Here is a 17,349-nt window from a genome sequence, read left to right on the forward strand (position 1 = left end):
ACAGCTGCCGCGCTGATGCAAAATCGTTGCTGCTTTGAGAAATGGTCCTGTAAAGCTGGAGTAAGAGCTTACTCTAAATCTGAAGGAAAGGAGGTTGATACTTATGTTATTAGGAGGAATAAAATTGGCGTTACAAACTAGATGATGTGATGTGTATATTCAAGAAATGCCATTCCCTGTGAAATTATCTTGGCTGAAAAGGGATTTATCCTACCGTGTTATACTGCAACAATAGGAATAAATTATACTCAGAGAGGAGATCCTCATACTGTCTTAATAAGAACTCCCTACCTTACAGTACTGTGGGTGTACCTACAACCCAAGGACTGCATTGGTTCAAGAAAACAACCCAGTACCACCATCTCAAGGGAAATTTGGGTTGGGCAATAAATGCCAGTCAAGCCAGCGACACTCACATTGCTTTGCAGCCATTGAAGTAATTTTAAAGTGCAGTGGTAGATGCAATGCAGACAACTTAGAGTTTGCACATGGGTTTCCCTCCCACAGTCCAAAGATGTGCAGCTTTTGTGGATTGGCCATGCTAAATTGTCCATAATATCCAGGGATATGTTGGCTAGGTGGATTAGCCATGGGAAATGTGGGGTTATGTGCACAGGGTAGGGGTCTGGGTGGGCTACTGTTTGGAGGATTGGTGCAGACCCAATGGGACGAATGGCTTCCTTCTGTACCATTGAGATTCTATGATACTATGAATTTGGATAGTTGATTTTCACCTAGCAAGCACCCACAACAGCAATGTGGTAATGGCTAAACAATTGTTTTTGTGTTGTTTCTTAAGAAATAACTATTAACCAGGACATCAGGAATAAGTGTCCTGCTTTTCAATATAGTGCCATGGGTTCTCTTCTACTTGCACAGGAGAGCAGATGAGGCCTCAGTATTGTGTCTCAGCTGAAAGACAGCACTGTCAACCACACAAGATTTGCCTAGCACTTCACTGAGTGTCAGCCTAGATGATTATGTCCAAATGGACTTGGGGAATGGGACTGACTAGATTGTTTTACAGAGAGCTGGTATGTGCCTGATGGGCTGAATGGCCTTCTTCCTTCCCATGATGATTCTTGTGACGACTACGTATGACCAACTCTCGAAATTGCGTTTTAAACTCACACTCTGAGGCTGAAGGATGATCTTATTGAGGTTTATAAAATCATGGGAGGTATGGATAGGGTAAATAAACAGGGTCTTTTCCCCCAGGGTGGGGGAGTCCAAAACCCAAGGGCATAGGTTTAAGCTGAGAGGGGAAAATTCAAAAGGGACCTAAGAGGCAATTTTTTCATACCGAGGCAGGTTGTGTGGAATGAGCTGCAAGAGGAAGTGGTAGAGGCTGGTACAATTACGACATTTTAAAAAGCACCTGGATGGATATATAAATAGGAAGGGTTTAGTGGGATATGGGCCAAATGTTGTAAAATGGGACAAGACCTGTTTAGGATATCTGGTCAGCACGGATGAGTTGGACCGAAGGGTCTGTTCCTGTGCTGTACATCTCTATGACACTATGACTGTGATTTCTGACTCAGTGACAAAAGTGCTGTTGTTGTAACAACATCTAGCAGTGAAATGGTTGTTGTTTTTGTTGTTAGAGAAATGTTGCACTTGTTATCTTGCTAATGATATGAGATCTTTGCTACATTGTAGTTATAGACACTTGTTATATTGCCCCACTGAGGAAATAGCTGATATGCTTGGAAAACCATGTAATGTTGATCTGAAAGGGATCCATTGTTATTTATACTAAAACTTTAATGAACAAATGATAAAGCTGCTATTAATTTCAGCCATGGCCAATCAATTTATCACCTTTCTGATATGACAAGAAGTACAGATCTCTTGTTCAGGCCTGGCCCAATCCATATTTAGGTCAATGATATCAGCCTGTGACAGACCCACCCAATGCATTATCCATTGGAAGTTTTCCAAGTCAGTAAGACTGACGTAATTACTCTCCATTAGAATGCCTTATTTGAGAATAAAACGACAAATAACTTCTCTCAGGGAGGAGACATGCACTATAACTTCCCATCATCCACACGATCTATTGCAATAGGTGAGCTGAGAGCTACACTCAGTTACTGGAATAGTGTTCACCCTCGGAAAGTCTGAAAGTGAAGCCATCCTGCATTCAAGATAATAAAGTGTGAAGCTGGATGAATACAGCAGGCCAAGCAGCATCTCAGGAGCACAAAAGCTGACGTTTCGGGCCTAGACCCTTCATCAGAGAGGGGGATGGGGTGAGGGTTCTGGAATAAATAGGGAGAGAGGGGGAGGCGGACCGAAGATGGAGAGAAAAGAAGATAGGTGGAGAGGAGAGTATAGGTGGGGAGGTGGGGAGGGGATAGGTCAGTCCAAGGAAGACGGACAGGTCAAGGAGGTGGGATGAGGTTAGTAGGTAGGAAATGGAGGTGTGGCTTGGGGTGGGAGGAAAGGGATGGGTGAGAGGAAGAACAGGTTAGGGAGGCAGAGACAGGCTGGGCTGGTTGTGTGAAGCAGTGGGGGGAGGGGAAGAGCTGGGCTGGTTGTGTGATGCAAGGGGAGGGGGGAGGGGATGAACTGGGCTGGTTTTGGGATGCGGTGGGGGAATGGGAGATTTTGAAGCTGGTGAAGTCCACATTGATACCATTGGGCTGCAGGGTTCCCAAGCGGAATATGAGTTGCTGTTCCTGCAACCTTCGGGTGGCATCATTGTGGCACTGCAGGAGGCCCATGATGGACATGTCATCTAAAGAATGGGAGGCCTGCATTCAAATGAGTTTTAGAAAGTTGGGCTTGATTTACTGCAAAACTATGGAGGAACTGCAGACAAAGAGCATACTTTCTGTAAAAAGAAGAAATTTAATAGCTTAGAAATGACTGAGAAAGGCAAACACTTGTCCTGTCAAAAACCTGGGAATCATGGTTCAGCTTCTGTGAGCTCAACTGTATGCTTGTCGGTCTAGTGTTTTTGATCTCAGTGTCATTTCAAGTGTTAATAGAGTGTTCAAACATTCTGCTTCTCATTAAACAACAAATACAGCAGTCAGTATATAAGTCATGCAGTCATCTGAAGGAATAAAATCACTGAGATTGTCTGATTTACACTAATGCCACCGTCAATTTATATACCTTTCAGATATATTTAGCAAGACATTAAAAGGATAGAAACATTCAAATGTGTATGAACAGCTTTGCTGCCTGACATTTAATTCACTTTGCTGGAATTTGATGTCTTGCCAAAAAACAAGCAATGATGTAGCCAAAATATATTTATATGGGCATTCCTCTTACTGGTTCCTCCCAACTCTACTCTGATTTAACTCTTATGATGGTTTAGATATAAAACTTTTACTGAAGTAATTCTAAACTACTTTCCCTAATGACATTTTAGGTTGACCTACAGCTTGTGAAGTGCAGCAATTCAAGTAGCAGCTCACCAGCACCTTGTGGGCACTATGATGGCTCAGTGGTTCGCACTGCTGATTCACAGCGCCAGGAACCTGGATTCAATTCCAGCCTCAGGTGATTGTCTGTGTGGAGTTTGCACATTTTGCCTGTATCTGTGCGGGTTTTCTCCAGGTACTCCAGTCTCCTCTCACAATCCAGAAATGTGCAGATTAGTGGGATGGGCCATGCTAAATTGCCCATAGTATCTGGAGATGTGCAGGCTGGGTGGATTAGCTTTGGGAAATACAGGTAATGTTCTTCAGAGGGTTGGTGTGAACTTGACAGGCTGAATGGCCTGCTTCCATGGTGTAGGAGTTCTCTGATTCTCAAGGACACCGAGGAATAGACAATTAATGCTGGCTGGCTAATGATGCCCACATCCCACAAGTGAATTTAAAAAAAAACTTAATGCAATAATTTTAATTGTTACACATAAAAAAGAGTTTAGAGTGAGAAGTGGGAGGCAATGTCCTAGTCGTATTATCGCTGGACTGTTAATCCAGAGACCCAGACAATGTTCTGGGGACCTGGGTTCAAATCCCACCACAGCAGATGGTGGAATTTGAATTCAATACATATCTGGAATTAACAATCTAATGATGACCATGAATCCATTGTTGATTGTTGGAAAAACCTGCCTCGTTCACTAATGTCCTTTAGGGAAAGAAACTGTCGTCCATACCCAGTCTGGTCTACATGTGACTCTGGACCCACAGCAATGTGGTTGACTCTTAACTGCCCTCTTGGCAATCAGGGATGGGCAATAAATGCTGCCTAGCCAGCGACGCCCTCATCCTGTGAATGAATTTTTAAAAAAGCAAGCATTTGTCTCACAGAAGCAGTCTTTCTGCAGTTCATGATCTCCGTCACAATCTCTTTTTCCCTCAAGAACCAGCCAGTATGCAAGTTACCATATTTTAGGGTCAGTGGTGACCAGCAGTGACTGTGAATGTAGGATTCTATTGCCTTCTGTAAAGTTCAAGGTTACCTTCCAGAATGATTTAGAAACTTGGTCGTGAAAGGAACCATCTGTAAAACATCTGAAGCAATATCCACCCTTCCACTTGGTTATCACATCTTGACTTTGCCACACATTTGGTCATCTGATCAATTATTTCAGTGAAATGGTGGTATCGATGACACATCTTTTCCACATTATGAAAGCTGCATTAATTTGGATGATGTTGCTCTTGATATCAGCTGATGACCTTAACTGTACTGGTAAATTCACATCATAGTACATGTGAACAGTTGCATCATAGTCTGCATTAACTGGAGTACATTGATGTTCGTGGCAGCATCTTCAATTATATTCTATCCTGTTCGAAAATGGCATAACTTATACAGCAATAATTTGTAATTATATGCACCTTAAACTTTTTAAAAATCTCAAGTGTTTTATAGAAGCATAATTGTGTCCAGAACCAGGGGTCACTGTCTGAGGAATTGGGGTAGATCATTTAGTACGGAAATGAGGAGACATTTCTTCACCCAAAGAGGGTGAGCCTGTAGAATTCATTACCACAAGAAGTCGCTGATGCTAAAACATTGAATGTATTCAAGAGGGGACTAGATATAGCACTTGTGGCAAATGAGATCAAAGGTTATGGGGGGAAAAGCAGTATTAGGCTATTGAGTTGGATGATCAGCCATGATCGTGATGAATGGCAGAGCAGGCTCAAAGGGCTGAATGGTCTCCTCCTGCTTCTATCTTTTATGTTTCTATGTGTTAGGAGAAATGACTGAAAGCTTGATGAATAGTCTGGGTTTTAATGAGATTCTTTACAGAAATAGCATGGCAGGGAAATTTAGAGAGGGTATTTCCAAGCCTTGACAATTTCAAGATAATCAAAGATATGGCTGTGAAAGTGAAGCAAACAATGTTGGGGGTAGATAAGAGACCAAATGGAAGGAATTCAGAGCTTTTGGTGCTTTATTGGGATGGAGAAGATTACAGGTATAGGACAGTTGGAAGATGTAGGGATCTGAGCACAAAAAGAATTTTTAATTTGAAGCATGCATAACTTTTAGTCCAAGTAGGTCAGCAAGTAAAGGGGTGACTTGGGTGTGGGTTAAGTAGGGGTTACAGAAGATGAAAGGTCAGTCACATGAGAATTGGAATAATCGATCCCGGGACCACACTAATCCAGGTGGGTGCAATTCATTCCAATCCAAAGCTGCAGGAATTCTGCAGGTGAGTTACTTTTGGCTAAATTATAGAATGGCTTAAACACAGACGATCACTCAACCCAACCCGTGCATGTGACTCTGTGCAAGATTAACCCAGGCAATCCAGCTTTGTTACCTTTTCTCAATAGCCTTGTAATCGTTTCCTTCAGATGATTTCCAATTCTCTTTTGAAAGCAATGTTTGAAGCTTCATTCAGCACACTCTCAGGCAGTCCATTCTAGATCCTAGACAACAAAGTGTGGAGCTGGATGAACACAGCAGGCCAAGCAGCAACTTGTGCTCCTAAGATGTTGCTTGGCCTGCTGTGTTCATCCAGCTCCACACTTTGTTGTCTCGGATTCTCCAGCATCTGCAGTTCCCATTGTCTCTATTCTAGATCCTAACCACTTATAATATGAAAACATCATTCCTAATGCATCCTTTCATCCTTTTGCTATTCAGCTTAAATTAGCGTCCTCTGGTTCTCTAGCCTCCACCGAGGGACACAGCTTCTCCCTTACTATCTACTCTGCCTTTATCTTTCATGACTTTGATGACCTCTATCAACTCTTCTCAACATTCTCTTCTCCAAGGATAGCAGTTCTTCAAACAGTTCACAAGTTTAAAGCCCGTATTCCCAGGATCATTCTTGTAAACCTTTTTGGCACATTCTGTAAAGCCTTCATAACTTTCCTAAAGTACATTGTTCAGAATTGAACACAATATCAATTAAGGTCAAAGAGTTGGTGAGTTTTTCTATGATGACAGTGCCTTTCAATGCCAAGGGAAAGTGGCTGGACTCTGATGACCTGGCTAACGGGAAGGGGAGGAGATGGGAGAGAAGGGAACTAAATTGCTAAAGGGGAAAGAAAGAAAGAAAAAAGAAGTTCAAGGAATGTGACTTGGATCTGGATCAGCTACCAAAACACACATATGAATGATCATTCAGGGTTTTCAGGTGAGTTACAACCTGGTGGTGAGAAGCAATTGGGAGGAGCTTCTCAGTGAGCAAACAAAGTTAGAGTTAGTGGACACGGTTAGCTTGGACCACTCCAGAGTACAAAGGATGTACAGGGATTGGGAGGATGCACAAAAAAATTATCAGCAAGTTATCAAGGATGAGAGAACTCAGTTATTTGAATAGACCTGTCAGACTGGTGCTGTTCTCCCAATAGAACAGGAAATCTGAAAAAGGTTTTCCAAATCAACAGTTTGGACAGATTAGATAGAGAGAAACTTTCACCATTGATGAAAGGACCAAGAACTGGAGAGGAATAATGAGGGAAAGACTGAAGTAGCAATGTATCAGTGGATGTACTGCTAGAGGTTTTCGATTGACAGCCAGGATATGTGGATAACGGACAATGAGCTTATTGATATATATTGATTTGAACACCAGTGGAGTTGCAAAGTGGGCAATAAAATATCAGGGGAAGCAATACCAGGAGAGGGAATGAACAATGTCACTGGCAGTGGGAAAAAGGAAAGCTGCAGAGTAAAATTAATTGGGACATGGTTTCTAAGTAGTGTAAGAGACCACATATATTCTTCTTTTGACACTATAAACTGAAACTGGAAGTCAGACTGCTATATAGCTGAAATATCAGGTGAGGTTTAGAATTCAGAAATCAAGTGCTGAATATTCTTTGAGCTGTGCGATACAATGCTTCTCTTTGGAGCAGAGAGGGGGAATTCAAGACTGAGCAGCACCACAAGTGTTTTGAGTTAAGAATATTATACCAGTGACAACAGTCACTGATTTGTTGAGCTGTAAAGTGCTAAAAACTGTAAGTGCCAGGACAACAAAGACAAAAACATCTCAAACTGGCAAACAAAAGCATCTATCTGTCTCCCTCTCTCTCTCTCTCTCTCCATGTGGGATAAATGACAGAAAAAAAAACAAGGAAGAGCTTGAAAGGAATAAAAGACGTAGGTCTACTTGATCAACTATAAAACCAAAGAACGAACGTCATGCTACAGACAACAGCATATCATCATTGCTAAGATCAAAAGATCATGAGAAATTAACTTTCCACCTCGTAGTCTAGACTTTTAATCTTCAAAATTTTGTTTGTCTTGACCATCTAGTTAATTTCACCCTTTTTTGTTTATTCATTCATGGGATGTGGGTGTCACCAGCTGGACCAGTATTTATAGCCCATCCCTAATTGCTCAGAGGGCAGTTAAGAGTCAATTACATTGCTGTGGGTCTGGACTCACATGTAGGACAGACCTGGTAAGGATGGCAGATTTCCCTCCTTAAATGACATGAGTGAAACAGTTGCGTTTTCAACTGGCAGTAAACAACAGCTTCATGGTCATTATGCATATGTGTGTCATACTCTGTCTTAATCATAATTGAGGATATGTGTTCGAGGTTTTGAAGGACTATAGTCTAAGTTGCATGGTTGTAACTAAGAAGCTGTTTGTTTTCTCTGTTTTTTTTGTTAAAGCTAACCATGTTAAATCGAGTTACATTTTCATTACTGCTGAAAGCTGGTGTGAATTGCCTTTGTCCTGAATTTGTCAGTCAGATAACTTAGTAATTTTGGGGATCTCATTGGGATTTATACATTTTGGCAAGGTTTGTGGAACAATGGAATGTAACTATCAGTGCACTCTTCCCAGCTAAGATATGAAATGAGGAGAATTTCACTTTAAGACTTCAAGGCAAAGCAGAGTCATGGCAGCCAAATCTCCCAGGATAGTCCAGTAGAGTGTACTGTCTTGGCTATAGGTGAGTCCAGGAGTTAAAATTAAATTTGAGCAGAGCTCCAAGCATCAGTAAGACCCCAAGAAACCAAGAACATGCTGGTTTTCAGGATGAAAAGGGGGATCTCTATAGTGTACTTTGAATCTGAATGTTGAACTTTCAGTGAGTGCATTTTAGACCCACCTTCGAGAGTGAAAGGATCTTCAGCACTGGAAGAGTAGAACATGTTTACCATTGCTTTGAATGGGTTAAGCCCAAAATTAAGATAAAGGATGCAAAAACTGGAGTTTAAAGGAGAGGGACTAATTAAGGAGCTCCCAACTCACGATCCATCTTCAAAGAAGCCCATATCAATTTTATAAAAGTTTGTAACACTTCTTTTCAAACACTGTGTGATTTCTGCAAGAGCTCGTTTAAGTTTACATTAATATCAGTGATCTTTCACATGGAATGTATGGCTTTAAATTCATGCTTAGGTTACAATAACAAATAGTTACCTTTCCTGAAATAGCCCATTTCTGTATTTATTGGTATAACTGTAATGGACTGTATAACTGAGGAGTTAAATTAAAAACAAATACATAATCCCTTGCGTAGTGCCCCTCACTCAACCCACTTCCAAAGAACTTCACATTATGTGAATCACAGTCTAGCAAGTACAGGTTTTTGGACTCTGCTTTCAAACACAATGCTCTTGTTTACACTTATCTAATATGTTTTATTTTCAGTAATGTGTTTTTGATAATTACGATTACCATTTATATACCTCAATAAAAAGCTTAACTTAAAAAAATTCCTGAGTTTGTTATTTGTATTGAAATATTGTCTGAACATATCACATTTCTTCTAGCACCAGTTTCGCCCCAACCCCTTCAGAAGTTGTGCGCTCTGCATTAGGTTCTGGTTCCTCAGGGGGGCACACAGCCAGTGATACATCAAAGTGGCTATTATTCATGCATCGGACACAGAGAGGGTATGTAAATGCAGATGTTGTTTGCATGTAATTTTCACCGATTTAATAAGCTAACTGCTTCAAAGCTAGCACAGCCAAGATGGGCAAGTGGGCTCCTTCAGGGTTTGAGTTCTTGGACTCCAGTTTCAGCACCTAGTTTAAGGTACATATGGAGTGAAATTCATCTATGGCAGTAGGTGAAGTGGAAGTCAATGAAAGCTAAAAACTGGCATAGTTAACAAGTGGCTGCTATTTTGCTAGAAGTTTACTTATGCTGTAGAAGTAGATCTCAGTCTTGTTTCTCTGTACTAATTAAACAAATTTTTCCATAGCAGATTGTAAAATTGAATTTATAGTTTTACTGGACATGCAGTGCCATAGTATAGCAGCACACAAACAGTGTGTTGGGGAGAAACGGGGACATGGAAGAGAGTAATGGAGTTCATAGAAAAGAATGACAGGGTGGAGGATAAGATTAATGGATACATAAGGAGAAAGAAATGTATTTGTCATGATTCTAAATGAAGGAAATTACAGAAGTATGATTTAAACAATTAGTACAAGGTGTACAATAAATGTACATTTAAGGCAGGAAGCATAATTCAGTCATGGCCAATAAGAGGAGTTAAAGAGTGCATTTGACCAATGAAAGAGGCTTATAAAGTTGCCAAAAGAAACAGGAAGCTTGAAGATGAGGAGTATTTTAGAATTCAGCAAAAGAGAGCCAAAAAACTAATAAAGAAAGAGAGCATAGAATATGAAAGTACGAAACCATAAAACACAGCAAAAGCTTCTATAGGTATGTCGAAAAGAAAAGCCTAGCAAAGACAAATGATGGTCCATTTCAGACAAAGACAGGAGAATTTATAATGCAAAATAAGAAAATAGATGAGATACAAAAACTAGGTGGGGAAACTAAGTTGTGACAGGAATGCAAACAGGCTAAAGTGAGTGGGCAAGAACAAGGCAGATTGAATATAATATGGAAACGTGAAATTATTTACTTTGCTAGGAGAAACAAAAAAGCAAATACTTTGCAACTGGTGTGAGATTGGGGGAAATATTGATATCTAAATTGACCTGAGATCCATTGTTTATAAGCTATTGAAAGCCAACATGCAGGTGCAGCAAGCACAAGAGAATTTCAGTACAGGCGTAAAGAAGTCTGCTGCAATTGTAAAGAGCCTTGATAAAGCAATACCAAGATACTGAATACAGTTTTGGTTTTAAGAGAGGATGTACTTGACATAGAGGGAGTGCAACAAAGATTCGCCCAACTAACTTCAGTGATGGTGGGATTGTCCTTTGAGGAGAAAATTGAGAATACTAGGCCTTTATTTGCTGTAGTTTAGTAGAATGAGATGTGATCTCATTGAACATAAAGAATTCTTACAGGGTTAGACAGAGTACGTATAAGAAGGATATTTCTTCTGAATGGAGAGGGGAGGGGGGTTGTCTAAAACCAGGAAACACAACATCAAAACAACAGAAAGGACATTCAGAACTGAGATGAAGAGGAATTTCTTCACACAGAGGACAATGAATCCTTAGAAATCTCAGACCCAGAGGGGTGTGGAGGTTCAGTCATTGAGTATATTTAAAACTGGGATCAATAGATTTCTACATATTAAAGGTATCAACAGTTGTGGGGATTGTGCACAAAAATGGCATTAAGGTGGAAGATTGACTGTGATCTAGTTGAATGACAGAATAGACATGAATAGCTGAATGGCCTCTTCCTTCTATTTCCTATGTTCCCCATACCAACATCAATAAAAACAGGTGTATCTACTCTTAGTAAAAAACAGGACTACTGTCTGTCTGTGCTCTCAGTTTACACTACTGTGCCGTATATTCTGTTTTTAGGTATATGCTATTCTGCAGGGATTAATTGAAGAAATAAATTGAGGATTACCAAATCAGGCACAATCTCATTGGATGGCAGAATAGACTTGATGGGCTGAATAGCCTGCTTCTGCTCTAACATATTACAAATCTAATGTTATAGAAAAGATCTTTAAACTTTTCAAGTCACCTAAAAAGTCCAAACTGTAGCACATGCAAGTACTGTGCTCATGTTGGAACAGGTTTTACAAAATTTTATGGTCAGTAACTTGCTGTCTACATACTGTGCCTGCCTCCTGCAGAGTTTCCATGTGATAGGCAAACCTGTCACCATACAGACAGCAGGCTGAGACTAGTTAAGTATGATCTAACAATGCTCTGAACATACTTCAGGTTGACCCACATACATTCAAGGGAAGCACAATGAAATCTGAATAACCCTTAGGATCACTGCTAGGCTGGACAGCCAATTAACACATTTCCCCCCAAATCAGTTCTAATTTGCTCTTCCCAAACCTGGTATCCAAGCTTCATGATATAGAATTATATTGAAATGAGAAGTCTGAAAAAGGTCATTTGTCCGTGTTGATACTTATAGGAGCAGAGGTTCTAATCCTATCTGCCTGTCCTGTTTCCATCTTCCTTTATCCCTCTATCCTTAAACCAGTTATCTAATGTTTTGTTGACATGGTTTGAGACTTTATCAATAACTCTGGTAGTACATGCTCATTGTTACACAAACCTCCCTGCTTTATGTTCCAAATCAATTACAACCGTTCTTCATAATTATTTTAAAAACAGTTAAATCTCTCATCACTTCCAACAATAAATGCAAGGAATTTATTTGTCACTAAAATTGAGATCATTTGTTTCACTGCGTTAAATGTCTTTTATCCCAGCCCCTTACCCTCTGATCTAAGGTCTCCATGCCTGAAATTTGTATATTTTTCTATTTTTTCACATATCCCCCAGTAACCCTCTCCAAATTGTTTGCAAGACTTATCTCCCTTGCCCCGTTTTGAGGTTCTGACCACCCACATACTCCTCCTTGCTTCCATGTCAGTTTACATTGTTAACAGTTTTCTCACCTCAAATTCTGTCCTCCTCTGCTGCAAATCGGCCATTATCAGCTCCCTCTTCAAAATTAAAAAAAAACCTTTGTCCCCATCTCCTGGCTCTCCAAACTCTTTAACATTTTGTCCTGAATATTAATCAAATCTGTGCTAATATTTCCCAGAACTCCATGTTCGGATATGTCCAAAGAGGTTCCCACCTCCACCACCGCGCCCCCCCTCCCAACCCCGCCACCAACAGTGTCAATAACACAAATTAAATTCCACATGACTGTGACTGTGGCAAATTATCCACTCTCATCCCCTTGATTTGACAATGACCTTGGAAATGGTTGACCACAAAACTGTCCACTCTTTCTGTCAAGCTCCTGGTGAGAGCAGAAATTTTTTCTAATATTGGGAAGGTGGAAGTTATTGTTTTCAGGCCTTGCTACAAACTCCATTCCCCAGCCCTGACTCCATCCTTTTCTCTGGCAACTGCCTAATGCTGAACTGGAATTTTTGCAATTTTAGTGTCATATTTGACCCTGAGGTGAATATCCATCTCATCAATAAAACCACGCATTTCCTCTTCTAAATCACTACATCGCTCAGTCTGTCTCTGTCTCAGCTCATCTGCTTCTGAAATTTTGTCCATGCCTTTGTTACCTTAGGGATTAACTGTTCCAATAGGGCCATGGCTGACTCCCATTTTCTATCCATAAACTTGAGTCATCGTCGTTTCATCAGCCCATGTACTAACTCACACCATGTCCCATCACTCCTGCGCTCACTCATCGACTCATGATTAAGCAACAACTTTATTTTAAAATTCTCATCCTTATTTTCAAATCCCTCTAGCGCCTTACCCCTTACTATCGTTGTGACGTACTCTACCGTGTGCCATCAATTTTGGCCTGTTAAACATCCCAATTTTATTCACTCCACTCTAGCACTGTGCCTTTAGCTGCCAAGATTCCAAGCTCTGGAATTCTCTCCATTAATTCTCTGCCTTTCTCTCCTCCTGTTAGATACATGAAGCCTACCTCTTTGACCAACCACCTCCCTTAACGTCTTGTTCTGTGCCAAATCTTGTTTGATAATTCCTGTAAAAAGCTTGAGCTGTTTTACTTTGTTAACAGAATATAAATGTAAGTTGTTGTTTTATAAATATGGCCTGACCACTGGAACTGTAGATTTCTATCTACCATGTTCTCTTCATAATTTTAACCACTTCCATCAAATCAGCCTGTGAACATTATCTGTTCTAACAAAGAAGTCTCAACCTGATGGTGACAGATGATTCTTTGCAGTAGGGGGTTAGGGTTTGGAAGGCCACTGTCAGGGCCATGAATCTGCACGTTCACGTTTGAAACCCTTGATTGTGGGATGTTTCACATTGAAGTCTGATGGAGATATTTTAAAAAATATATTCATTCATAGGATGCGGTCTTTGCCTGCATTTCTTGCCCATCTCCTAAATGCCCTAGAGCGTTGCTAAATCCATTTGGATGAATTCCTGAAAGCTTCATCAGATGATCTCCATCTCTCAGTGATCAGCCTGTATCTTTAACTAACAAACCCTACCATCTCAAGATGGCAGTGAAGTAGTAGTACAGTGTGCGTGCGGGCTCCTAAGCCCAGCTTGTCTGCTTTTACCGTTTTATTTCTTCTTCTTTTCTTTCTCTTTGCCTCTTCATCTTCTGACATTGTGTGGAAGCCACAGCGTGTCATTTGGCTGCACCGGGGGTAGTGCCCAGACTAAAGACTCCTATCTGCGGTAGGCCCAGATTCCGGATCCAGGAACCTGGCAGTCATCGAACACAGTGTTGCTCGGCAGGTCGTCGGCTGCAGTGGTGGCAGTGCCCATAAGAAGATTTCTGGCTGCTGTATATCCAAAGTGACTGAGGGACACGAGGGTTCTTTGGCTGTGAGAGTGGCGGTGCCTGAAGTATGGACTTGGCTACGGTGGAGACAGTGCCCAGAGGAAGAACGTCTGGCTACAGGACCTTGCAGAGACTTTGCAAAAGCCCTTTATGTGTGATTGTAGACCCTTACTTCAGAAGATGAACTCTATTTATGTTATTGGAGATAATGGGAGCTGCAGATGCTGGAGAATCCAAGATAATAAAGTGTGAAGCTGGATGAACACAGCGAACCAAGCAGCATCTCAGGAGCACAAAAGCTGACGTTTTGGGCCTAGACCCTTCATCAGAGCTCTGATGAAGGGTCTAGGCCCGAAACGTCAGCTTTTGTGCTCCTGAGATGCTGCTTGGCCTGCTGCTTTCATCCAGCTTCACACTTTATTATCTATTTATGTTATTTGTGTTTTTTGCCTTTTGAAGTCTGGAGGCGCAGAATGCAATGTAATTCTGAACTTTTTGTTCCTTTATTTTTCTATTTTATTCCTAAGAATCTGTACTTAACGATCTGTACCTAGATACCTTTGTGCCTAAGATGGCACTGTCAGTGGTGACTTGTAAACTTTTCCTTGTACTCATGTTGAGTACCTGTGACAATAAAGCTAATCCTAATTCTAACCTTGCAATACACAGCCTTCCCACCACCAATTACAATACATATGTAATGTAATTAAAACATCCCAAATTCCTTCACAAGAATATTATAAAGTAAAAGATGACACTGAGTTCCACTGGGGGATTTTAGAACAAACGACCAAAAGCTTGGCCCAAGCGGTAAAGTTAAAGTAGTATCTTAAAAGAGGGAAACCAAGTAGAGAGGTGAGAAGTTGTAGGGAGGGCTGGAGTCTTTGGCAACTGAAAGCCGAGCCACCAATGATGGGGGGATAAGAAGTGAGTGATACTCAATAAGTTAGAATCGGATGAGCACAGAGGGCTGTGAGGCTGGATGATATTACTGAGATTGGAAAGGGGTTAGGCCGTCAAAAAGTTTGAAAACAGGTGAGATTTGCAAAATCAAGACATTGCTCTACCAGGAGCTAGTAAACGTTAGCAGGACTGGGGTGAGAAAGAAATAGGACCTGCAACAACTTAAGACTCGGGCAACTTATGGAGGGTACAACATGGGAATATGAAAGGTTTTGGAATGGGTGAGTCTAGAGATAACAAAGGCATGGATAATGTTTTCATCAGCAGAGGAACTGAGGTGGAGAGAAGTTGGGCGATGTTGTGGAGGTGGATATTCAGGTAGCCTAAATATGGACAGTCATCCCAGAACATCAGGGTTGCAAACAGGTTGGCTTGATCTCAGACTGTTACCAGGGAGAGGGAAAGAGAAGCATTTGCAACTTTTGGGAGTGAAGTTTGGAGCGAGGACTGAAAGCAATGACTTCAGTCTTCCAGACTTCAAGCTATGAGATAAGCATGAAGTCTGATCAGCTTTGAAATTTTAAATTCTTGAATCTGTCCTGATTACAGCAAAATATAAATCTTTGAAAGTCTGTTTCTTGTTTCAGCAATGCTTAAGTTTTCTACTACTCAGTGGCTAAACAAATAAATTTGGACAAAGATGGCAAGGCCGGTGGGATTATATAACTGTAAACTATAAGGGTGAGCCAAAGACATGTATAACCAGACAGCCATACTCACACTACGTGACTGCAGAGCAAAGAACTTTGGCTCAGAGTTCCTGAGCTGGAGTCAGAACTGCAGGCATTCTGGAGAATCATGGTTTGGGTGGGGAGAGATACTTGAACATTACACAGAGAATGGTTTGTGTGTGGAATTAACTTCCAGAGGAAGTGGTGGATACAGGTACAGTTACAATGTTTAAAGACATTTGGATAAGTACATGAATAGGAATGACTTAGAGGGATATGGGTGAGGAGCCAGACTAGTTTGGTTGGGATTAAGGTCGGTATGGACTGGTTAGATTGAAGGGTCTGTTTCCGTGCTGTACACCTCTATGACTCTATTAGGAACAAAGGAGAAGTTAAAAGAGGTGGTAATGAGCTAGAGATCAGTGATGTGAGTGCTTGGGATAAAGTGGTAGTGTCTCTGCCTGTAGGCCAGAAGGCCTAGATCCAGGAGCACCTGTACTGGAAATGTATGAACAAGTTGAGTCAAAATACTTAGTTATGAAAACTAAACCTTCAGATGGTGTTATCAAGGGGTGGCTTATGAATGAAAAATTAGGAGGGGGACAAAGGATTGATCGAAATCAATAATTCCCACCCCCTAATCAGAGCCTTTTTTCCTGAATCCAAGTGAATGTGTCCAGCAAAAATTTAAAAAATCAATTTTTCATGCCCTGTGATTTTTTTGATCCATATTAACACTGCTGTGGAATTTAGTCTTCAATTGCTACAGGCTCAGGGCAATCCTGAACGGGGAATAAAGTCTAGAATCTTGTTAATCTGACACTAGAACTACATTCTCAAATGCAGCACAAAAGCAAAATAATGTGGGCACAGGGAATCTACAAACAAAAATGGAAAATGTTGAAAATACCCAGCAAGTCAGACAGCAGTTTGCTCAGAGAAGAAAAACAATGTTTTAGGTCAATGAACTTTTTCTCAGAACAAGTTCTGATTCCCTATCTGCAGGCACTGTCTGAGTGCATTCACAGGAGTTATAGTCATACAGCAGGCCCTTCAGCCCAACTTGGCTATGCTTACAAAAACAGAAATTGCTGGAAAATCTCAGCAGGTCTTGCAGCATCTGTGTAGAAAAAAGTCAGAGCTAACTTTTCTGCCTGGTGACCCTTCCTCAGTCCACGCTTACCAATTTCCTAAACTGAACGAGGTAGTCCTATTTGCCTACATTGGCCCATATCTCTCTAAATCTTTCCTATCTAAGTACCTATTGAAATGTTGTAGAAACCTCTTTGCTGAGATAATTTCTAGCCTTGTTTAATTATTCTCATTGGGCTGTGAATACACTCTATTCCACAACCACAGAGATACAGGATAAAACGCTACATGAAAATTTGACTAATGCAGGGCTAAACCATTTAAGCAAAAAAAAATGTAAATGCAAGTTGTACTTAAATTTTTTTTGGTGCGAATGTTTGGCAAAAAATTGTAAGTATTTTGCAGTTCGGATCATGTGGAAAAGCTGCCTGTTTTCCGAGTATGCAAGATTGAAATTGACGGGATGGCTCTGCAGGCGGTTCCCTGTATAGTTTGCACAACGAGGCGATGTTGATTTCCGCGTTAAAGAAAAAAAAGGACTCGTGTGTGGCCCCGTGACTGT

This window comes from Stegostoma tigrinum, chromosome 31 (assembly GCF_030684315.1).
Source record: "Stegostoma tigrinum isolate sSteTig4 chromosome 31, sSteTig4.hap1, whole genome shotgun sequence".
Classification (NCBI taxonomy): Eukaryota; Metazoa; Chordata; class Chondrichthyes; order Orectolobiformes; family Stegostomatidae; genus Stegostoma; species Stegostoma tigrinum.